The sequence below is a fragment of the Tamandua tetradactyla genome, chromosome 6 (assembly GCF_023851605.1).
Source record: "Tamandua tetradactyla isolate mTamTet1 chromosome 6, mTamTet1.pri, whole genome shotgun sequence".
Classification (NCBI taxonomy): Eukaryota; Metazoa; Chordata; class Mammalia; order Pilosa; family Myrmecophagidae; genus Tamandua; species Tamandua tetradactyla.
The window spans coordinates 14467897-14494484 of NC_135332.1; positions in this window are offsets into that span (position 1 = coordinate 14467897).

Below are 26588 nucleotides of genomic sequence, written 5' to 3' on the forward strand. Positions count from 1 at the left end.
TGGTATGAGGGTGATGTTGGCTTCATAGAATGAATTAGGCAGTTTTCCCTCCACTTCGATTTTTTTGAAGAGTTTGAGGAGAATTGGTACTAATTCTTTCTGGAACGTTTGGTAGAATTCACATGTGAAGCCATCTGGTCCTGGACTTTTCTTTTTAGGAAGCTTTTGAATGACTAATTCAATTTCTTTACTTGTGATTGGTTTGTTGAGGTCATCTATGTCTTCTTGAGTCAAAGTTGGTTGTTCATGTCTTTCCAGGAACCCGTCCATTTCCTCTAAATTGTTGTATTTATTAGCGTAAAGTTGTTCATAGTATCCTGTTATTACCTCCTTTATTTCTGTGAGGTCAGTAGTTATGTCTCCTCTTCCATTTCTGATCTTATTTATTTGCATCCTCTCTCTTCTTCTTTTTGTCAATCTTGATAGGGGCCCATCAATCTTATTGATTTTCTCATAGAACCAACTTCTGGTCTTATTGATTTTCTCTACTGTTTTCATATTTTCAATTTCATTTTTCTGCTCTGATCTTTGTTATTTCTTTCCTTTTGCTTGCTTTGGGATTAGTTTGCTGTTCTTTCTCCAGTTCTTCCAATTGAACAGTTAATTCCTGCATTTTTGCCTTTTCTTCTTTTCTGATATAGGCATTTAGGGCAATAAATTTCCCTCTTAGCACTGCCTTTGCTGCATCCCATAAGTTTTGATATGTTGTGTTTTCATTTTCATTTGCCTCGAGGTATTTACTAATTTCTCTTGCAATTTCTTCTTTGACCCACTCGTTGTTTAAGAGTGTGTTGTTGAGCCTCCACGTATTTGTGAATTTTCTGGCATTCCGCCTATTATTGATTTCCAACTTCATTCCTTTATGATCCGAGAAAGTGTTGTGTATGATTTCAATCTTTTTAAATTTGTTAAGACTTGCTTTGTGACCCAGCATATGGTCTATCTTTGAGAATGATCCATGAGCACTTGAGAAAAAGGTGTATCCTGCTGTTGTGGGATGTAATGTCCTATAAATGTCTGTTAAGTCTAGCTCCTTTATAGTAATATTCAGATTCTCTATTTCTTTATTGATCCTCTGTCTAGATGTTCTGTCCATTGATGAGAGTGGGGAATTGAATTCTCCAACTATTATGGTATTTGTGTCTATTTCCCTTTTCAGTGTTTGCAGTGTATTCCTCACGTATTTTGGAGCATTCTGGTTCAGTGCATAAATATTTATGATTGTTATGTCTTCTTGTTTAATTGTTCCTTTTATTAGTATATAGTGTCCTTCTTTGTCTCTTTTAACTGTTTTACATTTGAAGTCTAACTTGTTGGATATTAGTATAGCCACTCCTGCTATTTTCTGGTTGTTATTTGCATGAAATATCTTTTCCCAACCTTTCACTTTCAACCTATGTTTATCTTTGGGTCTCAGATGTGTTTCCTGTAGACAGCATATAGAAGGATCCTGTTTTTTAATCCATTCTGCCAATCTATGTCTTTTGATTGGGGAATTCAGTCCATTAACATTCAGTGTTATTACTGTTTGGATAATATTTTCCTCTGCCATTTTGCCTTTTGTATTATATATATCATATCTGACTTTCCTTCTTTCTACACTCTTCTCTATACCTCTCTCTTCTGTCTTTTCGGTTCTGACTCTAGTGCTCCCTTTAGTATTTCTTGCAGAGCTGGTCTCTTGGTCACAAATTCTCTCAGTGACTTTTTGTCTGAGAATGTTTTAATTTCTCCCTCATTTTTGAAGGACAATTTTGCTGGATATAGGAGTCTTGGTTGGCAGTTTTTCTCTTTTAGCAATTTAAATATATCATCCCACTGTCTTCTAGCCTCCATGGTTTCTGCTGAGAAATCTACGCATAGTCTTATTGGGTTTCCCTTGTATGTGATGGATTGTTTTTCTCTTGCTGCTTTCAAGATCCTCTCTTTCTCTTTGACCTCTGACATTCTAACTAGTAAGTGTCTTGGAGAACGCCTATTTGGGTCTAATCTCTTTGGGGTGCGCTGCACTTCTTGGATCTGTAATTTTAGGTCTTTCATAAGAGTTGGGAAATTTTCAGTGAAAATTTCTTCCATTAGTTTTTCTCCTCCTTTTCCCTTCTCTTCTCCTTCTGGGACACCCACAACATGTATATTTGTGCGGTTCATATTGTCCTTGAGTTCCCTGATACCCTGTTCAAATTTTTCCATTCTTTTCCCGATAGTTTCTGTTTCTTTTTGGAATTCAGATGTTCCATCCTCCAAATCACTAATTCTATCTTCTGTCTCTTTGAATCTATCATTGTAGGTATCCATTGTTTTTTCTATCTTTTCTACTTTGTCCTTTACTTCCATAAGTTCTGTGATTTGTTTTTTCAGTTTTTCTATTTCTTCTTTATGTCCAGCCCATGTCTTCTTCATGTCCTCCCTCAATTTATCGATTTCGTTTTTGAAGAGATTTTCCATTTCTGTTCGTATATTTAGCATTAGTTGTCTCAGTTCCTGTATCTCATTTGAACTATTGGTTTGTTCCTTTGACTGGGCCATATTTTCAATTATTTGAGCGTGATCCGTTATCTTCAGTTGGCGTCTGCGCATTTAGACAGATTTCCCTGGGTATTGGATCCAAAAGTTTGGAAGATTTTTCTGTGAAATCTCTGGGTTCTGTTTTTCTTATCCTGCCCAGTAGGTGGCGCTCGTGGCACACGTTTGTCTGCGGGTCCCACCAGTAAAAGGTGCTGTGGGACCTTAAACTTTGGAAAATTCTCGCCGTCCGGGGGGTTCGCTAGCCGAAGCGGCTTGAGCCGGCCCGGGGTCCGAATGCAGGGAGGGTTGCTGGTCGCCGCAGCCCGGGAAAGAGCCCGTCCGAATTTCCTAGTCGGCCCTGGGCGACAAGCGTGGCGGGAGGGCGCCAGCGGCAGAGGCCTGCCCGAGAGAGTGCACGTTCCCCGGGAGTCACGGGTTTGGAAGGGGCCTCCCCCACCCGTCGCCGTTCTCCGCGGCCTGGGGCTTTCCGATCCAATTCTCTCAGTTGGTCCGGGGGGCTGCGCGTGGTGTGGGCGCCAGCCATCTTGGTTTCAGGGGACCGCCTCTCCAATTCTCCCAGCCAGCCCGGGAAGGGGGAAGGGAGTAACTCCGGCCGCTTCCCGCCCCGCCCGGTGAGGCCCGCGCGCCTCGGCGATCTCACCCGAGCTGCTTCTCTCAGCCAGCCAGCCGTTCCAGGATGGGGTCGCTGTCTTTTTTATCTCTGTTGTGGCTTTGGGCACTTTCTGTATCGTTTCTACTCCCCTAGTAGCTGTCCTGGGGAAGAAACTAAGATCCGCGCGTCTTACTAAGCCGCCATCTTCCAGGAAGTCCCTGTAGCATTTCTATACACCAACAATGAACAAGCTGAGGGGGAAATCAAGAAACGAATTCCATTTAAAATTGCAACTAAAAGAATGAAATACCTAGGAATAAATTTAACTAAAGAGACAAAAAACCTATATAAAGAAAACTACAAAAAACTGCTAAAAGAAATCACAGAAGACCTAAATAGATGGAAGGGCATACCGTGTTCATGGATTGGAAGACTAAATATAGTTAAGATGTCAATCCTACCTAAATTGATCTACAGATTCAATGCAATACCAATCAAAATCCCAACAACTTATTTTTCAGAAATAGAAAAACCAATAAGCAAATTTATCTGGAAGGGCAGGGTGCCCCGAATTGCTAAAAACATCTTGAGGGAAAAAAACGAAGCTGGAGGTCTCACGCTGCCTGACTTTAAGGCATATTATGAAGCCACAGTGGTCAAAACAGCACGGTATTGGCATAAAGATAGATATATCGACCAATGGAATCGAATAGAGTGCTCAGATATAGACCCTCTCATCTATGGACATTTGATCTTTGATAAGGCAGTCAAGCCAACTCACCTGGGACAGAACAGTCTCTTCAATAAATGGTGCCTAGAGAACTGGATATCCATATGCAAAAGAATGAAAGAGGACCCATATCTCACACCCTATACAAAAGTTAACTCAAAATGGATCAAAGATCTAAACATTAGGTCTAAGACCATAAAACAGTTAGAGGAAAATGTAGAGAGATATCTTATGAATCTTACAATTGGAGGCGGTTTTATGGACCTTAAACCTAAAGCAAGAGCACTGAAGAAGGAAATAAATAAATGGGAACTCCTCAAAATTAAACACTTTTGTACATCAAAGAACTTCATCAAGAAAGTAGAAAGACAGCCTACACAATGGGAGACAATATTTGGAAATGACATATCAGATAAAGGTCTAGTATCCAGAATTTATAAAGAAATTGTTCAACTCAACAACAAAAAGACAGCCAACCCAATTACAAAATGGGAAAAAGACTTGAACAGACAACTCTCAGAAGAGGAAATACAAATGACCAAAAAGCACATGAAGAGATGCTCAATGTCCCTGGCCATTAGAGAAATGCAAATCAAAACCACAATGAGATATCATCTCACACCCACCAGAATGGCCATTATCAACAAAACAGATAATGACAAGTGCTGGAGAGGATGCGGAGAAAGAGGCACACTTATCCACTGTTGGTGGGAATGTCAAATGGTGCAACCACTGTGGAAGGCAGTTTGGCGGTTCCTCGAAAAGCTGAATATAGAATTGCCATACGACCCAGCAATACCATTGCTAGGAATCTACTCAAAGGGATTAAGGGCAAAAACTCAAACGGACATTTGCACACCAATGTTTATAGCAGCGTTATTTACAATTGCAAAGAGATGGAAACAGCCAAAATGTCCATCAACAGAAGAATGGCTAAACAAACTGTGGTATATACATATGATGGAATATTATACAGCTTTAAGACAGGATAAACTTATGAAGCATGTAATAACATGGATGGACCTAGAGAACATTATGCTGAGTGAGTCTAGCCAAAAACTAAAGGACAAATACTGTATGGTCCCACTGATGTGAACGGACATTCGAGAATAAACTTGGAATATGTCATTGGTAACAGAGTCCAGCAGGAGTTAGAAACTGGGTAAGATAATGGGTAATTGGAGCTGAAGGGATACAGACTGTGCAACAGGACTAGATACAAAAACTCAAAAATGGACAGCACAATAATACCTAATTGTAAAGTAATCATGTTAAAACACTGAATGAGGCTGCATCTGAGCTATAGGTTTTTTGTTGTTGTTTTTTTGTTTGTTTGTTTGTTTGTTTACTATTATTATTACTTTTATTTCTTTTCTCTGTGTTGGCATTCTATATCTTTTTCTGTTGTGTTGCTAGTTCTTCTGGACCAATGCAGGTGTACTGGGAGGCGATGGTCATGCATCTGTGTGGTGGTGTTGAGGATTGCTGATTGCATGTGTGGAGTGTTGTGATTTCTGGATGTTGGGTTACTTTCTTTTTTCCCGTTAATTAATAAAGAAAAAAAAACTTATCATAAAAAAAAAGATAGACACATTGCTTTTAATAAAGCAATAGAAATCTAATATTTCTATTGTTTTAAGGGTGAGGGAAAAGGGAGATTAAAAAAAAGAGAATTGAGGAGGTGGTCTTCAGAAGTTCATGGTGGCATTGTCTGGGTGTCCCATCACCTCACAATCTCAGAAACCCCAAAGTCACCACACTTCATTCCTCATGGCAATTCTTGAATGGAATCCAGAAACACTCCCCCATCTGCAATGTGCCCCTGATGTCCCAGGAACTTGGAAAGATATTTGGAGCTGTTCAATTATCTCCCACCCCTGGGCAGAGGGGAAAGCAAAGATAGGGGTCCTCCACTGGCTGAGCATTTGGGATGGCTGGGCAAGACATCTGTCCTCTGGGTAAGTGAAGAGGATGCAGAGATCTCCAGCCATGCTCCCAGTAAGGGAACCCAGGGCAGAGCCCACCCTAGCCTGCATTCTAGGAAGACAAAAACTATGACCAAGACCAAGGGTGCAGTGGACTAATAGTCACTTATCGCTGTATAACAAATGACCACCCACTTAATGGCTTAAAACAATACAGACGTACTATTTCTCAGTGTCTGTGGGTCAGGAGTCCAGGCACCACTTAACTGGGTTCTTTTCTCAGGGTCTCGTACAAGGCTACTAGTGTCTCATCTGAAGGCTTGACTGGGGAAGAATCTGCTTCCAGGCTTACCTTGGCAGAATTCTGTTCCTTGAGTGTTGTTGAACCAAGAGCCTTGGTTCCTAGTTGACTGTTGGTCAACAGCCAGCCTCAGCATCTTGCCCACCATGCATTTCTCCCACATGACAGTTTGCATCATCAAATCACGCAAGCCAAGAAGGCAATATAGAGAATATGCCAATGAAACATAGTCACAATTCTATGTATCCCAGTGCTCTAGCCTGTGGGCATTCTAGGAAATCTTTTCCTGAACAATTTCTCAGGGAAAAAAAGGAAAAAGCATTTACCCACTGGCTCCACTGGTATGAACTGACCCATGCTTCCCGGTGGCATGTCAGTGATTCTAGAGAGGGCGTCTGTGATCATGCCATCAAAAAGCCCAGAGCAAGAGGCAAGGGATACCCTGGATGGATTGGAGATTACGCACTGTCAGAATACAACATGCAAAGCCAGATGAAGGCTCCCAGAACGAGGTGCTACAACAGAGGACAGAGAAGGAAGATTGGGTGGGCCTGAGCAATGCATTAAGGTGTGTCTGATACAAACCTTTCCCAAAGCATGAGCATCTCTATGGGCCTCTGCCTGGGAACAGAGCTCCCTGTGCCACTGTGACTTTAAAGAAAACTAACATAGTAGGTCCATTTCCACATTCAGGATTTTCTTCCACCCAAATTCTGGCCTTTTTTTTCCCTCTGTCAATGGCTTCATCATCCACCCCCACCCCCTAGCCTCCCAGGTTCCTCTCCAAGTCAATCACCTTTGTGGACTCTCTTTTCTCCTTTGCAATTCATGCCCTGTGGACAGAACTGGCTATATAATTTGGAGACTCGGTACAAACTGAAAATGCAGGGTCCTACTGAGCGCAGGGCCCCATTCACCCACCAAGGTGGCCAGTCCTGCCTCTGGAGTGTAACTTCAGGGCTTGCCCGTTCTCTCTGCCTCTGCATCCCCCAGGCCTCTCCCTTCCTCTGCTGCTCTTTCCCTCCTGGCCTACCCAACTCAAGTCCAGAGAATCTTCTGTTCCTATGTTCCTGAAAGTGTAGCTTCCATCCAGGACCTTGAAGATGACCCATCAATCCTGCTGCCAACCCTGTTTGCCGGGACCATCTGCCCAAATCGCCTGCCCCCACTCCCCACCAGGGCAAGGGGAGCTGGGTCTGTGAATCTGGGGTGTGCAGTGTACAATCTGCAAAGCCAGATACAGCAGCCTGAGTCCAAGTGGGTGTTATCCAAGGACAAGAAATGGGAGTCTCCTGCTCAGGAGGGGCTTCAGACAGAGCTGTGTGCACAGAAATTGTAATCAACAGTGAACAATAGCCCACATAAACACTTACTGTGTCTTCAGGCCCCTGAAGTTTTTTGCAGGTATTAGCGGAATTCATTCTCACAACCACCCTGTGGGATACTCTTGTTATTCGCATTTTACAGATGAGGAACAGAGGCAGAAAGTGGTTAAGAAACTTCTCCAGGGCCACCGGATCTACAATGGAGCTGGACAATCTGGTTCTGAAGTCCATTTCCTCCATCGTATGTCACAGGGCACAAGGGTGAAGGTCTGAGGTGGCATTGGGGAAAAGAACCTTCAGAAGCTTGACTCGGGTCTATGGGTTTTTGTGCTTTGGGAGGAAGGTTTGCATTTTGTTTCTTTTACTTGTCTTTGAAATTCCTTTGGGAATGTCTAATCTATAACAGGGAAGGGAAAAAGGCAAAAGGATGGATTGTGCACATGTATATGTGTACATATATATATATAGGCATATATGTGTATCTAATGTTTTTGATTGTCTAAATCCCAGATTATGAAGAACGGGGTGGAGGATGGGGAGAAGGATGGACCCCCAACTCAGGTTTGGTGGTAGCTGTAGAGAATAAAGTAAGGGTAGAAGGCGCCCCCTTCATCAGCATCAATGCTATTCTTGTCCCATCTCCAAGGTCCAGCAGGAGTGCCATGTCCCCAGGGGGCCGCCAGCTCCTAACCCCTGCACCTTCAGTGCATTCTCTCCACTATCAGCCAACTTGTTTCAGGTAAAATGCTGACCTCCCCATTTAAACTGTGGGCTCCTGGGGGTGGGACCCAGTCAAATTTGCTTTTTCATCCCCTGGGTCCAGGATTGTGCCAATGGATTGTGGGTGCCCAAAAACTACTGCTCACCTTGTCAAATAAAAAAAAAAAAAAAATCAGGACTTAATAGAGACTTTTTTCCCAAGGAATATTGCAAGAAGGGAAGAGAATATTGCAATAGGGAGCGCTCCCTGACTAGGAGATCTGCAAGCACCTCAAGGCAAAAGGGCGTTTTCTTTTACGGGGAGGAGTGAACAAAGCTAGGAAGAGCTGGGCTTGGGGAAGGGGCATGTGGGGCTGTCTTGATGAACAATAGATCAGAGAAAAGTTTCACTCTTAGGCCAGCCTGTTGTCAGGAAGGGCCCTTAAGGAGGGGCTGAGCGCTGGCTCAAGCTGAGGGTGGTCAACATTCAGGGCCCTAGGGGAAGGAGAGACTTTTAACCAAAGTTTGCTTAATAAGTATTTTGCTGCACTTGATCACTGGGGATAATCATTTATGAGGCAAAGAATTGGAGGTCTGGGGCTGGCCTTGTCCTAGGTAAAACAGGGGGACATCCAAGCATCTTATCTAAGGCGTATGGGGAAGGGTAGTTCTCTGCAGTAAGCTCTTTTCCGAAACACAGGTGGGGTTTCTTAACCTTTGCTGTCTCCTGGGATCACAGGGCTCAGTGAAGTTCAGCATTGTCAGTCAGATCAAGCGATTGCTTTTAGGCGAGCTCGGTGCCCAGGAAGCGAAGTCAACCTCGGATCTAAGTAAGAAGGGGAGGTGGGAGGTGGTGGGGACTATGCTGTTTGTCTCTTTCCAGAAGGGAATGTGTACCGGGGCCTCGTGTCCTCTCAAGAGGTCAACTTGACCAGCCCAAGGCTGTAACATTGCAAGGGAGGCGGCAAGCTAGGCAGGTCCTGCCTTCTGGCAGCAGCAGCTGGTGGTTGCCATGGGCACAGGAGTCCTGAGCTGGTCTGGCCAACCCAGGTGAGCAAAGGAAGAATATCAGAGGGGAGTAAGGAAAATCACCAGGCCACCCAGTGGCCCATGCTGAGACTCAGACACACAGAACTGCTTTATTGGCCTATGAGAAATGTGCCATTTCCACCAGTTCCCACCAGCTGGGCGTCTGGTGTGGCGGGGAGGGGCCAGGGCCGGCCGTGTCCTTGAGCCTGCAGGGATAGCTGCCCTCTGCCTCTGTTGATCTCCTCACCCATCATTTATTATTTGCACCTGCAGTAAGTCAATCTGGCTTCTCTCAAATCAGTTAGTATCCAAAGATCTCATCCGACAATCCAAGGAACCACTGGGATTCCCATTGATTCCTGAGCCTGGTCCTAAGTACTTTGCTAGATCACCCCCAAAACCCTGCCTCAGGCCATGAAGATTCTCTCCCCTCCAATAAGCTTCCCAGGATGCCATTGGGTGCTTCCGATAATTATAGATTGAAGCTTTCTTAGGGAAGGAAGCAGTGGAACCTTTTTCAGCCAAAGCATATTGAGCTGCCAGGCCATCTCGGATATGATTGCACCCCATCTGTAGCTGGGCAAAATGCTTCTGCTACTCCTCAGCTCCCAGCCTCCTAGTAGGCTGTACCTCAAAACCCAGGGATGGTGAAAGAAGACCCAGCATCCAGCTTCCGCTTCCTTTCACTCCCCTTTCTGTCGCCTCCTTCCCTTCCTCTTCCACAATTCCCAGGGCCCAGATAGGTGGTTCCTCCTTCCTCCCCCAGGCTCAGGGGTGTGCCTGGAGGAACTCTGGGATCTCTTCCTCCAGGCTAGTTTTGATAAGTTAAACGGAACTAAAGAAATTTGGAAAATCTTTTTTAATGCCTTGTATTAGTCGGGATCATTAGAGAAACAGAACCAACAGGGGAGATCTATAAATATGAGATTTACAAAGGTGTCTCACGCAAGTGTGGGAATGGAAGAGCTCAAAATCCATAGTGCAGGCTGTGAAGCTGGCATCAAGTCTGGCCCTGCTGGCTGAAGAAGTGAGTCTTTCCTCTTAAGTCTTTGACTAATTGGATTATCTCATTGGTAGAAGACATGCCTCAGTTGATCACAGAAATAATCAGCCATAGACGCAATCAACTGACTGATGATCTAATACACCAGCCTTCCTGTTTCTTTTGTTTGTCTGTTTTGTTTCATTCTTAGGTGTGTGGTGCAGGAAATTAACCCAGGTCTCCTGCATGAAAGGTTAGCATTCTACCACTGAATCAACCATGCACCCACCAGCCTTCTTATTTATCAACCAGCCATGAAATATCCTTGCAGCAATGGTCAGGCCTCTGCTTGCCTGACCAGACAACTGGGCATCATCACTTGGCCAAGTTGACACCAGAACCTCACCATCACAGTCCACCCCTTATCAACTTGGCAGCTATACACATCACCTTGAAACATGCTTTATTTCCAAATAGAGCACAAAACAGATACATGTTTCACCTAACAGTACTCAACTACCCTGTGTACAACTGGAAATGCACTACATCTCTCCAGAATAGGGTGCAAGTCCTTAGATAATATTCACTCTTAAACCTCATATCCTATAACTTAAATATTATAACATGAACAATACAATTTATATCATATGATAAGAGGGAAACAAAATATTTGCTTATGTACAAATGCAAACATACTCATAACAAAACAAGGAGGAAATATTCATACAATCACAGTCCTCATTTCTGTAACTGGTCATGTGGTTGTAGTTCATATTTATAACTACCTTCTTCTACTACCCATTCCATGTTCCCTTTACCCTCAGCAAGCACTTCAGCTGGCCATCATTCTTTGCTAAGTGGAGTGACCCAAACTTTCATACCTGCAATTTCTGGGTCATTGGTAGTCCTTCCTGGATTGGGTTGTTGAAATTTACTGTTGCCTTTAATCACAGGGCATGATAGTACTAAGAGATGTCCTGGGGGCCTCCTGTTTTCCAAGAAAATTCTTCTTTACCTCCACTGTGTAGTTGCAGTCCTATTTCTCCTTGATAGTCAGGGTCAATCACCCCAGACAGAACAGTAATTCCCTTTCATGCCTGTTGATTCAGTGGCATGAGAAGCCCAAAGTGGCCAGGTGGCAGTCTTAACTTTCAGGTCAATGGAATCATTATTGTGTCTGGTAGGAGCATTCGTCCTTTTGGAACTAAGACCTGTAGACCAGCAGATCCAGGTCTTAGGGACAAGAAACAAAAATTTTCCTAGTAGATCTTAGGGGTAATGATGCCACTCACATTTCCACCCCTTCATTCCTGGACCCATGAATCCTGGCTATGGGAGAGACAGCACCATACAGTGGAAGCTGATTCAGAGCATACACAGCTTCCTGGAGAGCATTTCCCCAGCCCTGCAAGGTATTACCACCTAGTAGGCACTGTAATTGGGTCTTTAAATGGCCATTGCACCATTCTATCAATCCAGCTGCCTCTGAATGATGGTAGAACATGGTAAGACAAGAGAATTTGATGAGCATGTACCTATTCTCACACTTCACTTGCTGTGAAGTGGGTTCCTTGATCAGAAGCAATGCTGTGTGGAATGTCATGACAGTGGTTAAAGTATTCCATAAGTCCATGGATGGCAGTTTTGTGGAAGCAGCATTGTGTGCAGGGAAGGCAAACCCATATCCAGAGTATATGTCTGTCCACTTAGAATAAATTGCTGCCCCTTCCATGATGCAAGTGGTCCAATATAATCAACGTGCCACCAAGTAGCAGGCTGATCCCCTTGGAGAATGGTGCCCTATCGGGGACTGAGTGTGGGTCTCTGCTGCTGGCAGATATGGGACTCAGCAGTGACTGTAGCCAGGTCAGCCTTGGTGAGTGGAAGTTCATGTTGCTGAGCCCATACATAACCTCCATCCCTACCACCATGACCACTTTGTTCATGAGCCCATCAGGCAATGGCAGGAGTGGCTGAGGAAAGAAGTTGACTTGTATCCACAGGATGGGTCATCTTACCCACTTGACTATTAAAACCTTCCTCTGCTGAAGTTACCCTCTTTTGAGCATTCACATGGGACACAAATATCTTCATGTCCTTTGCCTACTCAGAAAAGTCTATCCTATACCTTTATCCCAGATCTCTTTGTCACCAACTTGCCAATCATGCTCCTTCCAAGTCCCTGACCATCCAGCCAAACCATTAGCAACAGTCCATGAGTCAGTATTCGAATGCCTTTCTGGCCAGTTGTTCTTCCAATCAAAATGAACAGCCAGGTCCACTGCTTGAAGTTTTACCCACTGGGAGGATCTTTGCTCACCACTGTTCTCTAAGGATATCCCAGAATGGGTTTGTAGTGCTGCAGCTGTCCACTTCAGGATGGTCCCTGCATATCATGCAGAACCATCTGTAAACCAGGCCCCGAGTTTTCTCTTCCTCAGTCAATTCACTGTAAGGAACTCCCCAAGAGGCCATAGCTCTGGTCTGGGAAAGAGAAGGTAATGTAGCAGGAGTGGGGGCCAGGGGCATTTGGGCCACTTCCTCATGTAACTTACTTGTGCCTTGAGGACCTGCTCAAGCCCTATCTCTTACATACCACTTCTATTTTATGATGGAGTGCACGCCCAACTTAGTGGCTTGATGGGTCAGACAACACCCAGCTCATGATAGGTAACTCAGGTCTCATGGTAGCTTGGTGACCCATGGTTAAGCATTCAGTCTCTACAAAGGCCCAGTAACGGGCTAAAAACTGTTTCTCAAAAGGAGAGTAGTTATCTACAGTGGATGTAAGGCTTTGCTCCAAAATCCTAAGGGACTGCATTGTGATTCTCCAATAGGGGCCTGCCAGAGGCTCCAGACAGCATCCTACTTGCCACTGACATCTGCTGAATCATACGGCCCAAGTGGCAGAGCAGCTTGCACATTAGCCTAGACATGTCGCAGAGCCTCTTGTTGTTCTGGTCCCCACTCAAAACTAGCAGCTTTTCTGGTCACTCGGTAAATGGGCTGGAGTAGCAGACCCAAATGAGGAATATGCTGTCTCCAAAATCCAAAGAGGCCAACTAGGCATTGTGCCTCTTTTTGATCATAGGAGGGGCCAGATGCAACAGCTGACTCATGATTTAATACACCTGCTTCCCGGTTTATCAGCCAGCCATGAAATATCCTTGCAGGAACGGTCAGGCCAGGGCTTGAATGACCAGACAACAGGGTATCATCACTTGGTCAGGTTGACACCAGAACCTAACCAACACATGTTTATTATTTTGCCTGAAAATTTTATTTGCCTGAAATATCAAAAACTGAATTCAAACTCCTCTGGCTCTCTCCATACTCCTTTCAAAGACACTTCACGTCTTTATGCCAAGGCAAACCAGTGTAGGCAAACAAGCGCTCAGAAACACAAAGAAAAAAATCCCATTAAAAGTTTTCAAACTATTACTTTTCTCTCCTGGGCCAAAGCCAGGAATAGTGAAAACCAGGACCAGAATTAGGAATAGACTTAGCTGGGCCAGGTATTAAGAGTAGGGGGCTGCTGTTAGTAAGACGCGCGGGTCTTAGTTCCTCCTCCAGAAAAGCAACTAAAGAAACAGAAACAATACGAAACAGCTCCCGGAGTCACGACAGAGACCAAAAAGACAGCGTACCCCACTCTGGAACAGCTGAACAGGCAGGGAGAATCCGCTGTGGTGAGATACTCGAGGGGCGCGCGTTTTCCCGGCCGGGGCGGCTGGTGACAGGGGTCCCCTCCACGCACGTGGCTCCCCGGTCTGACTGGGAACGTTGGATAGCGGGGCCCTCCCGTCACGCTTGGCGTTTCGGGCCAGCTGGGCAATTGGGACCGGCACTCTCCCAAGCCGCGGCGGCCAGCGACCCCCGCCTTCACGCGCGGTTTCCCGCGCCGACTGCCGTGCAGACAGACGAGCGCCACGAGCGCCACCTACTGGGCAGGAAAAGAAAAACAGAGCCCAGAGATTTCACAGAAAAACCTTTCAACCAGCTGGGTCCCACACCCAGGGAAATCTGATCAAATGCCCAGACACCAGCAGAAAATAATGGATGACGCTCGGAAAATTGAAGATATGGCCCAGTCAAAGGAACAAACCAATAGTTCAAATGAGATACAGGAGCTGAGACAACTAATGCTGAATATACGAACAGAAATGGAAGAAGTCTTCAAAAACCAAATCAATAAATTGAGGGAGGACATGAAGAAGACATGGGCTGAACAAAAAGAAGGAATAGAAAATCTCAAAAAACAAATCACAGAGCTTATGGGAGTGAAGGACAAAGAAGAAAAAATGGAAAAAACAATGGATACCTACAATGGTAGATCTAAAGAGACAGAAGCTACAATTAGTGAACTGGAGGATGGAACATCTGAATTCCAAAAAGAAACAGAAACTATAGGGAAAAGAATGGAAAAACTTGAGCAGGGGATCAGGGAACTGAATGACAATATGAAGCGCACAAATATACATGTTGTGGGTGTCCCAGAAGGAGAAGAGAAGGGAAAAGGAGGAGAAAAACTAATGGAAGAAATTATCACTGAAAATTTCCCAACTCTTATGAAAGACCTAAATTTGCAGATCCAAGAAGTGCAGCGCACCCCAAAGAGAATAGACCCAAATAGGCGTTCTCCAAGACACTTACTAGTTAGAATGTCAGAGGTCAAAGAGAAAGAGAGGATCTTGAAAGCAGCAAGAGAAAAACAATCTGTCACATACAAGGGAAACCCAATAAGACTATGTGTAGATTTCTCAGCAGAAACCATGGAAGCTAGAAGACAGTGGGATGATATATTTAAATTACTAAAAGAGAAAAACTGCCAACCAAGACTCCTATATCCAGCAAAATTGTCCTTCAAAAATGAAGGAGAAATTAAAACATTTATAGACAAAAAGTCACTGAGAGAATTTGTGACCAAGAGACCAGCTCTGCAAGAAATACTAAAGGGAGCACTAAAGTCAGATACGAAAAGACAGAAAAGAGAGGTGTGGAGTAAAGTGTAGAAAGAAGGAAAATCAGATATGATATATATAATACAAAAGCCAAAATGGTAGAGGAAAATATTATCCAAACAGTAATAATACTAAAAGTTAATGGACTGAATTTCCCAATCAAAAGACGTAGAATGGCAGAATGGATTACGACCCAGCAATACCACTGCTAGATATCTACTCAAAGGACTTAAGGGCAAAGACACAGACGGACATTTGCACACCAGTGTTTATAGCAGCATTATCTACAATTGCAAAGAGATGGAAACAGCCAAAATGTTCATCAACAGACGAGTGGCTAAACAAACTGTGGCGTATACCTACGATGGAATATTATGCAGCTTTAAGACAGACTAAACTTATGAAGCATGTAGTAACATGGATGGACCTAGAGAACATTATGCTGAGTGAGTCTAGCCCAAAACTAAAGGACAAATACTGTAAGGTCCCACTGATGTGAGCCGACATTCGAGAATCAGCTTGGAATATATCATTGGTAACAGAGACCAGCAGGAGTTAGAAACAGGGTAAGATAATGGGTAATTGGAGCTGAAGGGATACAGACTGTGCAACAGGACTAGATACAAAAACTCAAAAATGGACAGCACAATAATACCTAGGTGTAATGTAACTAGGTTGGAACACTGAATGAAGCTGCACCTGAAATATGGTTTTTTGTTTGTTTGTGTGTTGGTATCTTTTGTTTTTGTTTTTTTCTTTTTCCTTTTTATATATATATATATGTATTTTATTAGTATTATTATTTTAATTCTCTTCTCTATATTAACATTCTATATCTTTTTCTGCTGTTTTGCTAGTTCTTTTCCTAAAGCGATGCAAATGTACTAAGAAATGATGATCATACATCTATGTGATGATACTAAGAATTACTGAGTGCATTTGTAGAATGGAATGATTTCTAAATGTTGCATTAATTTCTTTTCTTTTTTTTGATTAATAAAAAAAATTAAAAAAAAAAGAGTAGGGGGCTGCTGTAGTGTTTTGCTGCTAGGTCTCAAGGCAGCCATATTCGTGATTTGCCACCTAACACAGCATGGTCTTAGCAGGACAGAAACCCATTTTATCAACCTCCTCAAGGAGTCTCCAGGTGGAAAGAACAGATTCAAGCTAACCAGCTGATATCGGCAGCATGGAAGATGTCAGAATGACAGCCAGATGTTCACATCCGCTACCCAAAACTCCACCTCCCTGGAAATGAGCTGACACACTGCTTTCCCACTTCCCCTCTCTTCTTGGCAACTCCCTGACCACCCCTCTCCTTTGTCTTGATAAGCACAAACCAAGCTATCTCCCTCCAGTGGATTTCATCACACTGCAATTTCCAAGTTGGCATCTTTTCCCACATTGATTGCACTTGGGGCTAAACATACCTGGTGACATCCACAGGGGTCCTTAAGCCCAGGTAGGGAACACACAGCTCTGTGCAGGAAAGTCACCTCTCACCTCTAGTCCCATCCATGCTAGCCTCAGAGAATGCATCCTCCCTCTGTTTCAATGCCCATCATGCCTCTTCACTGACTGCTCTGACAAACGACCAGGACCCAACATAACCACAACCCTGCAACCACCCCAGCATCAAGAACAGCTTCCTGCCATTAAGCATCTCCTAAGCGCCAAAATGCACGTTGGATGCTCTGCATACATGTCTTAAGAATTCTTATAGCCTCCTCTGGGCCAGGTAATAATGCTCCCATTTTGCATAGATGAAAACTGAGGCCTGGACAGGAAAAGTAACTGGCTCCAGGTCACACCACTGGGATGCTGGCATTTGATAACTGCTTTTTTGGCCTGTTAACAAACTTTCCTATTGGCAGGAGTGTGCAAGGATAATTTTCCTAAAAACGTAAAACCCATAACAGATATAAAATCTGTTATACAGATATAAAATTGTGAACCTATGTTTAAGGTTTTTAAAAACTTATTATTGATGAGGGAACCAAACAGAAGTTCTAACCCAACCAAAATGGAAGTCCAAAATGCACAAATTTACATGGAATGAAGGAATGTTGAAATGAACATGCAAATAGATCTCATGGTGGCTTGGAATTTTGTGCTCCAAGAAAAAAAAAAATGTTCTTAATCCCCTCCCATGCATATGAACCCACTGTAAATAGGGTCTTCTGATGAGGTGATTTCAGTTAAGGTGTGGCCCAACTCAATCAGGGTGGGGCTTAACCCTATTTTCACTAGAATCCTGTATAAGTAGAATGAAATTCAGACACATAGAAAGCCGTGGGAAGAAGCCAGAAGTCAGTAGAACCCAGAGAAGCCAGGAGAGGGCGCCATGTGCACTGCCATGTGACACAAAAGTCAAGGACCAAGGATCACCAGCAGCCAGCCCCAGAATGCCACAGTCTCCTGGGAGTAAGCATCGCCTTGCTGATGCCTTGATTTGGAAATTCTACTAGCTTTAAAACCACCAGCCAATAAATTCCCATTGTTTAAGCCAACCCAATGCATGGTATTTGCTTTAGCAGTCAGGAAAACTAAAACAGACCTCCACCGACTTTTTCCTTTGGGAGAAGAGAAGTCAATTGAAACACAGGACAGAATTTATTGCATGTCCATGGACAAGAATTACTTTGTATTGCTATCACAGTTTCCTACAACTTACAGGGTCATAAAATCACTCAAAGGCAAGGAAAGGCCAGATTCATATAACCTGGAAGGATGTTCCAGAAACAATGCCTAGTTTTCTACTGGAGACAACCAATGGTCTTTTTTGCTTATCCTAAATGTCCTTATAGAGGCAAGTACTTGAACCAGGGCAGACAATCTTAATATTTCACTCTACTTGGCAATAGTGATTCATATAAGGAAGGGACAATCAGAATCCTTCCCAGGATTGATTCATGGACTTTGAGAGAAAAAAAACTATGTGGGCTGATGGGGTCAAGCTAAGGCTGTGGAAGGATACCTGAAAGAGGAAATGCTGGCCCCTGACATTTACTTGGTTCTACCACGTGCCAGGTACCACTTAAAACACCGAATTAATTCATTTAATTCTCATGATAAGATGAGGAAGAATCTGTTAGTGTTCCATTTACGGGTAAGGAGGAGAAGTTCAAGGAAACCAAAGCATTTGCCCTAAGTGACACTGCTAGTAAGTGGGAAAGCCAGACACAAGGTGAGAAAATCAGATCCCAGTGCTCTAAGCTCTATACCACCTTGCCTTATAAAACAACCTGGGGTAAAAAAAAAAAAAAAAAAAAAAAACAGAGGAAAATAACGATGGCCAATCAGGGAATAGGATTGCAGGTGGGGCTGAGGACCTATTCCACCTCCGAAGTCCTGGCTCTAGAGCCTGCCTTGGATTCTCAAGCAATCCCAGCATCCTTTCCAGCCACCAAAGCCAATACCCCTTCCCTGCCCCCCTCATCCCCCCACACCCTTTTGTTTAAATTCCTTTAGGTTGAGTTGCTATCATAAAAAATCTTTACTTATGCTGTTATAAGTGATAGAGCTGAATTTCAAACCCTTGTCAGCCTAAAATGCCTATGTCCCACTTTCTTCCCCTGCTAAATAGAACTATTATATATAATACTTCAAACCACTGGGTTATTGTGAGGATTCAGAGGAGATGACCTGTGTAAAGTGCTAAAAAGAAGGCCCACCTTAAGGGGTACTCGACATAAATTGATATTATTGCCAACTCCATTTTGCAGATGGGTAAACTGAAATCCAAGGTATTACAAACCTCACCCAAGGTCACCCACCCAACCAATAAATGGCTGAGCCAGCCACTGAACGCAGGCAGACACCAGACCCTGTGTATCTCACACAACCCTGGGAGGACCCTCAAAAAGTCCCCTGGCCTCTCCTTTCAGAGCCGAGCCGGCAGCTGTCCCCTGAGTCCAGGCCAGAGACCCGGGGGAGGAAGGCTCCACAAGTCCAAACTGGCTTCTGCCCCAGCCCTCATGCTGGAATTGGAAGATTCACAGGTAGATAGGGCCTTCCAGTACCGAGCTGCTGTAGCCAGGTGAGCAGACTGGGTGGGGCCTCGGCTCCTACCTGGCTGGGATCCTATGCAAATGGACCTGTGCCCAAAAGCCTACCAAGTACTGATGAAACATTGTCGTACCTGGCCCACTGCTGTTGTCACACCACTTCCTTCCCTGCCATTTCCACTGTATGGAAGCATAAATCCAGTAATTACATCCAAAAAAGAAAAATCAAAATGTCAGATCTGCAGGGATGGTTCAATTGAAGGAATATTGATTGTCACAGAGAATATTCTCACTTTATTCACCTACTTAGTCTGCTCCCCTAGGCGCATATGAATTCATCAAATATTGTCACAGCACATAACAACACTGCTTCCCAGCATTGTTGTGACTGCTCGGGCTTCGGTCCTGCTCACCGGGCCTGTCCCATTTGGAGTGGGGGTGGGGGAAGAGGAAGGGAGGGTATCCCCAAGGCCTAGAGGTCCTGGACAAACTGGGCAGGGACCAGAGCGCCGGTCCGCCTCCCAGGCTTTGGAAGGCGTTCCATCACGCCCTGGGGCTCCAGCCATGATCTGGACTGGGTGGGGCCTCTGAACAGCCCGCTCCTCACATACAGTCACAAGAACTTTCACCAACTACCACTCCCTCAGAGGATCTAATCTGATCATCAGTGTAGCCCTTCAAGAGCAGAAAGGTTAAGTAACCCAGCCAAAGCCATGTGGCCAGCAAGCTGTGATTTGAACCTAGGTCTCTTGCCTCCAAATTCAGGGACCCTCCCCCTACACACACACCTGGCTCCTTCCTGCAGGTGGTTGTACTGATTCAGCCAGGACCAGAGCCAGGCGGGGTCCTCTTGGCTTCTGCCCTGCTCAGTCAGTGCCATGGCTTATACAGCCACTATTTCCCCAGCACTGGGCATAAAATCAAGAAGGCGATTCTTCTAGACTCTCAATGGACACATCAGCATGGAGAAGTGTAAGGTACAATTTTTGGAGACAAACATAGTTGAAACAATCAAGGAAGCAGACTGTACCCAGAAACGCCACTAAAAAGACTTGATCTCTGACTCTGCAGAGCTGACAACAAGCACAAGGGGAAGGCTAAAGAACCCTGAGAAAGCAGGGGTCATCCTAGCCTGTTGTGAGCCACTTTCCTGAAGAACTAACCAGAAAGAGGTGAGGTGGCCCGTCCGCAGCGCGCACTACTTGGTAAATTACGGTGCTCTTTCTCCAGACACCTTCAAGAGGAAAACACAGCCCCAGAATATTTAGACAAGCATTTTCTAAAGTGCATTCTGCAGTCTGAAAGTTTTTGTGGTCAAATAAATTTGGGATTAAGCAAAATCAAACAGACTATTTCAATTCAGAGCATCTCAGAGCTTTTATCATCTCAATTAATGACCATGTCAACTGGCTGTTTCCAGTGCAGGTGGGACAGTTCATGGATTAACCCACTTCAGCCTCATAACTCTATATGCTGCTATCTCCATTTACAGTTGAGGAAATCAAGTACAGAAAACACAGTAACCTGCCCAAGGTCAATTCATGAATTCTTGACAGGATTAGGAGACTAAAATCCACTGTCTTGGCCACCATGACATCGCCCAGCTCTAAGTGTAAAGTGTTGACTTCAACGCCTCCCAAACTTCTTGGGCTCTAAATCTGCCCTTGTTTTGATTCAGCGCACCTCCTGGGACTCAAGCTTTATGAATATTCATAAAACTCTGGTTGAAAGGAACTCTGGTTTAAAGAATTACCCGACTGGCTAGCTCAGGTAGCTTTCAGAGTCCCCTTCCAGCAGTATACTTAGAAGCAAGTGCAAGTTCACACAATGTCTGGGCGTCTACTCTTTCTTGGTCCCCAGGGAAGTTCCTAGGCTGTGGCTGGTCTAAATCCAAAGATGGAAGCCCGTGGAAAATTCTAGACATGTATGCTGCTTGGGGCCAGGGATTCCATACCTGAGCCCTCTTCCCCAGGCCACCTTGATGCTGGTCTCTGAAAAAAGTAGGATGGACTCCACTGTCTTCCCTCTCACTACCACCTCTGGCTGAATACCAGTTCTAGAACCTCCTAGCCAGATGCAGGGAAACCTTTCCAAGGGCTAAAATAAGCCCAGAGCAATAAGCTGCTAATCACTTTTGGCAGCTGCCCCTCTCCCCACTCCCCACGACCCGAGGCTCAGCCCCGCCCACTGGCATTTCTGGCTTGATTTCGATGCCTTGGCTGGCATGCCCAACAGGTGCATGGAGTGGGGGGTTTCATTCCTAGGAGCCTTTGCCAAGAGTCCCATTTGCTTGGGGAAGGGGAGGTTGGACTCGGGAGAAGAACATCAATTGGAAGCCATGGTGAGAAACCATAGATGGCAAGAGCTGGTGACGGGGTAATTAATTCTACTTAAGTAAAATGTTACTAATAATTAAATTTACTAATTAAGAAAAATTGGATCAGCTGTTGTCAGTGCAGCACAGAGGCAGGAACCTTACTGGACATTTCTTGGGCAGCTTTCTCCTGGGCAGATGGGCCTGTCTGTCTGCAGAGACAGGGCCCAGGAGAAGTTAGAGGAGTCACAAGCTGGAGGGGTCCCAGGGGAGGAAGCAACAGGCTTGGGGGCTTCTGGTCAGGAGCTGTGTCCAAGAGGTTACAGAAGGGTCCAGGAAGCTGTGATGGAAGTCAGAAAGTTCTAGAAGCTGGCCTCAGCATACCCACCCCCTACAAAGAGCTCGAGGGTGGCAGCAAAGAGCAGCTCTAGGGGTCGGTGGATGAGTGCGAAAATGCTGAAGTGAGATGGACTCTGACTGCAATTTGGGTGATAGAAGAAGAGACAGGAAGAGAGGCCAGATCAGGGCTCAAGCAGGGACAGTTATCCACTGGTCAGCAACAGGTCTTCTGTCACCAGAACCCACTTCAGCTGGGTGGCAGCACAGTATCACCGAAGGAACCAGGACTAGAAGACAGGTGGACTGGCTAAAGCAGGGTTCCTCAACCTCAGCACTGTTGGCATTTGGAGCCAGTTCATTCTCTGTTGTGGGGGCTGTCCTGTGCACTATAGGATACTTAGCAGCATCCCTCTACCCACTAGCATCCCATCCCAGTAGCATCCCATCCCCCAACCAAAAATGTCTCCAGACATGGCTAAATGTCCCCTTGTGGGGTGTGTGCTAAAATCGCCCCTGGTTGAGAAACACTGAGGTGATTAAAAATAAAAAACACCAGCAACTTAAGACACCAAAGGTTTTTGACAACTCACATCTCGTTCTGGGTAGGGCCAGTGGGCTCTGCCCTACAAAGTCAACTAGGACCCAGCCTCCTGCCAACTCCTGGTCCACTGTCCTCCAGGAACTCAGAGCCCTCAGCTGCATCCTTTGCAGCTGGCTGGACGATGAACTAAGGGACAGACTGTGGAGGGTCACTGGAGAGATTGTTGGAGCCAGGTATGAAAGGGAGAACATCACTCCAGCTCACATGCGGCTGGCCCTGGCCACCTGCAAAGGGTAAACCACTCACAGGCGAGGAGGAGACCCCGGAGGTGGGTGATCATCTGCCTGTGCCACACCAGCTCCCGGGCTGGTCTAACCCGGGCCGGTCCTCCTCCAGGCGTCATTTTCTCCTCTCTTCAAAGGCCCCTCCCAGCTCTGAGGTCAGTGATGCATAAGATCCAGACAGGGCAGGAAGCAGGCTGGAGTGCCCCAAAGTAGGAAAGCAGGTTCTGTTCTCCCTGAAGACACACTCTAAATAAATAAGAAGCTAAAGGACCCGATCCCTGCTGTGCCTTTTGAGAGGGTGACATGTAGGTGGGCTGCATAACTCTAAAGCTCTTTATCGATGTGTCAGGGGACACGGTGGCTGAGGCACTGTTAGCAGAACTCCTCAGTTTTCTCCTGAATGCAGCTGGTACGGGGCCAGGCACAGAGGGAGTGAGCTGCGTAAATGCATGTGTGTTAAGGGTAAGCCAGCCCTGGGGTTCTGGACACAGAGTGGCCATTGTTTAATACGATGTGGATTAGCAATGAAGCAGCCGCTCCCTGCTTCCTGGGTGCCCGACGCTGGGCAGCACACCTGACACACATCTCGGTTAAATCCTCCCTGCAACCCTGAAAGGTAAGAGCCTTGAGCCTGTTTTATGGGTGAGAAATGGAAAGCTGAAAGGTTAAATGCCTTGCTGTATTTGTTATTGATTGCTGGGTAACAAATTATCCCAAAACGTACAAGCTTAAAACCCACAGTTACTACCTCCCAATTTCTGTGGGTCGGAGCCTCGGTTTGGCTGGGATCCTCTGGTTCAGGGTCTCTCCTGAGGCTGCAGCCAAGGTCTTGGCGGGGGAAGACTCCACGTCCCGGCTCACTTGACTGTCAGCAGAAGCCGCCCTCAGTCCCTTGCCACGTGGGCCTCTCCCACATGGCAGTTCACTTCATCCAAACATGCAAGCCAAGAAGGCAATAGAAGTTGCTAATAAGGCAGAGGTTGCCATCTTATTAGCCCAATCCCAGAAGAAACAGTCCATCACCCTTGTTGCATTATATTGGTTAGAAGCTAGACATGGGCCAACAAATATTCAAGAGGAGGGTGTCACGAGGGTGTGGATGTCAGGAGGTGGGATATGGTGATAGGACAGCTCAGAGTCTTCCCACCACACATGGAAAGAGCCAAGCAGCACACACCTGAAGCGTTCAGACTCAAAGCCCAGGTATGTAATCATGGCCCTGCACTTTCTACCTGTTCTTCAGGGATGGGAACTTTCTACAGTAAATAAAGGAGCCGCGCTGGTGAGGCTGGTCCTGCAGGATACAGCCCGTGGGTGGGGCTAGGGCGAGGGCAACTCCCATATTCATGGGTCCTGTTGGAGCATGAGCAGTGCTGCCTTTTAATTGCCTGGCAGAGCCCTGGGCACCTGAAGAGGACACTCTCTAGGTACTCTTCCTCATGACTTATAATAGGTTGGGAACAAGCCCGGGTTGGCCGCCTCCACCCCACGCCCACTCCCAACACAAACTTTACACAAGCCCCAGAATCCTGCTGTGACCAAGGCCAGGTCAAGCCACTGGCTTGGTAAGTTTGTGCCCAGGACTTGGGTCTTCTGAGCATCTGGGAGGGGTGCGGGAGGCAGGGGTGCGGGAGGCAGGGGTGCGGGAGGCAGGGGTGAAGGACCCAACTTGTCTGCATCCCACTGGCTCAGGGAAAGGGCCTGAATTCTCATCCCCACCTTCCTGGACCCTGGGCGCTAGAAGTGAGGTGAACGAACAGCTGCCCCCTGGGTCACCTCCAGATGTGGTGGGACACCAGTAGGCCAGGTCGCAGCAGGGAAGACAGGTCTCCACTGTCTTCTCATTTCCCTTCAATCCTCGAGTGAGTGGGGCTTCCCAGGGGCTCTCTAAAGGCCAGATGGACAAGAAAGAGGTGTGAGCCTCTGAGATGGGCAGGTCCTGTGCGTTTGTAACTATGTATCTCTAGCCCCAGTGGCCAAGGTTAGAAATGAGTGCTTGTCCTCTGTCCCTCACCCAGTCCTCTCTCCAGGGGTCCCCTGTCTTTGAAAGAGAAAAGCCTTTATGCCGCCCCCTTCCTGCCATAGAATGGGGCCACTTGCCTTTGAACTTCCCTTCTAAGTAAAACTCTTGGAGGATTCCAGTTTATTTTGCACCTCCCTTTGTCGTTCCACCACAAGTGGGTCCAAAGTGAGTTTTTTGACTTCTTTCTTACTAAAGCAGAGATGAAAACAAATTTCCCATCAGGCAGGGCTCCCCACTACATACATGTCTGTACCAATACCACCTAGGAAGCCATATAAGCAGCCAGGTAACATCCTGTATATGCAGGTGGCTTCGGAGCTTATGCCAAACGGGTGGTCCAGACGCCCACCTTCTCTCCCATGAACCCCCAGCCGGCTGTTAGCCACATTGTTCTTATTCAGTGAGCAGGATTAAATCTTGAGGGGCATGTAATCCAAAGGTCAGGGAGACCCCTTGCCTCCTACAACAGGAAAATGGGCGGTCCCTGGCCCTGGGAAGTTTTGCCAAGCAGTGCAGAGAACCAGCAGCGCCCTCCGTCTATCCTCCCACATCGCACTTTCTCCCTTTCCTCCACCCGGGAGCCTGCCTCCTTCTGCCTCCCTAGGCCGGGCTTTGCTGTGCTTTATTGAATTTTTGCAAGTACTTTGCATGGCGTCTGATTTACAATTCATAACCTGGATTATACCGCGAGTTCAGCCTTCTGGGGTCGGTGTAATTTAGATCTCAGAAATATTTGCTGTGCTCTCAATTCCCCTGACAATGAAGGGACTGGAAATGGATTTGCCCCACCCCCCGCCCCCGCTAGAAGTTTACTGTTTGGAGGGGTTGATGGAAGGGGATAAAGGAGATAAAGATAAGTCACAAAATGGGGTGGTGGGAAAGGCAGCGCAGCATGAAAATGGAAGGGTGGGGAAAAGAGAATGTTAAACACGGAGCAGGCGGGAATGATGATATGCATGAGAAAGGGGGAGCAGGAAACACCGTGTGGCCCGAGCTCCCAATCAGCCTGCACACATTGCCTCCCGACAATGCCACGATGGCTGGAGGGACATGATGCTGAGAGGCCACGGGTGGTGGAGAGAAGCACTGCTCAGGGGAAGGAGCGTGGCTGCGTGCAGGTGGACACCCAGACACTGCCTCTGTCTCCTACCCTGCCTTGGTGGAAAAGGACAATCCCCCCAGCCGCTTTATTTAAAATCAGCTTTATTGAGATATAATTCCCATACCATACAATCCTCCTGGTCAAAGTGTACGATTCAATGTTTTTTTAGTGTATTCACAAGGTTATACATCCATCACCACCAGTCAATTTTAAAACATCTTCATTACTCAGAAAGGAAACCCAACACCCCTTAGCCGTGCCACCCCCAATTTCCCATGCTCCTCCCAACCCTAGGCAACAATGCATCTACTATTTATCTCTATAGATAAGCCTATACTGGATATTTCATATAAACAAAAGCCTACAACATGTGGTCCTTTGTGTCCAGCTTCTTTCACTTGGCGTAATGTTTTCAAGTTTCATCCTTGTCATAGCACAAATCAAAATTTCATTTCTTTTTATTGTCAAATACTACTCCATTGGAAGGATATACCATATTTTATTTGTCCACTCATAAGCTGATGGACATTTAGGCTCTTTCCGCTTTTTGGCTATGATGAAAAAGGCTGCATTGAACATTGTGTACAACTCATAACCTCTGCTGCCACTGGCAAAGTAGTGAGACCATCCCATCTGCCTTCCTTACACCCCAAGGTCATGGGGAGTATGGTAAGCAGCTTCTCAAATGGCTCCCTTCATCCCCTTCCTGGGATACAAGCACTTGAGCCATCCCCTCTCCTTAATAAATATGGCCAAAGTGATGGGAGTCCCTCCCAAGGTAAGGCTGGAAAGACTGTGGCTTCCATCATACTCTCACTGCCGTGCTCTCTCGCCTGCTCCCTCTGAAGAAAGTCGACTGCCATGTTGTCTGAGGAGAAGCTCATGTGGCAAAGAACTGAGGGCAGCCT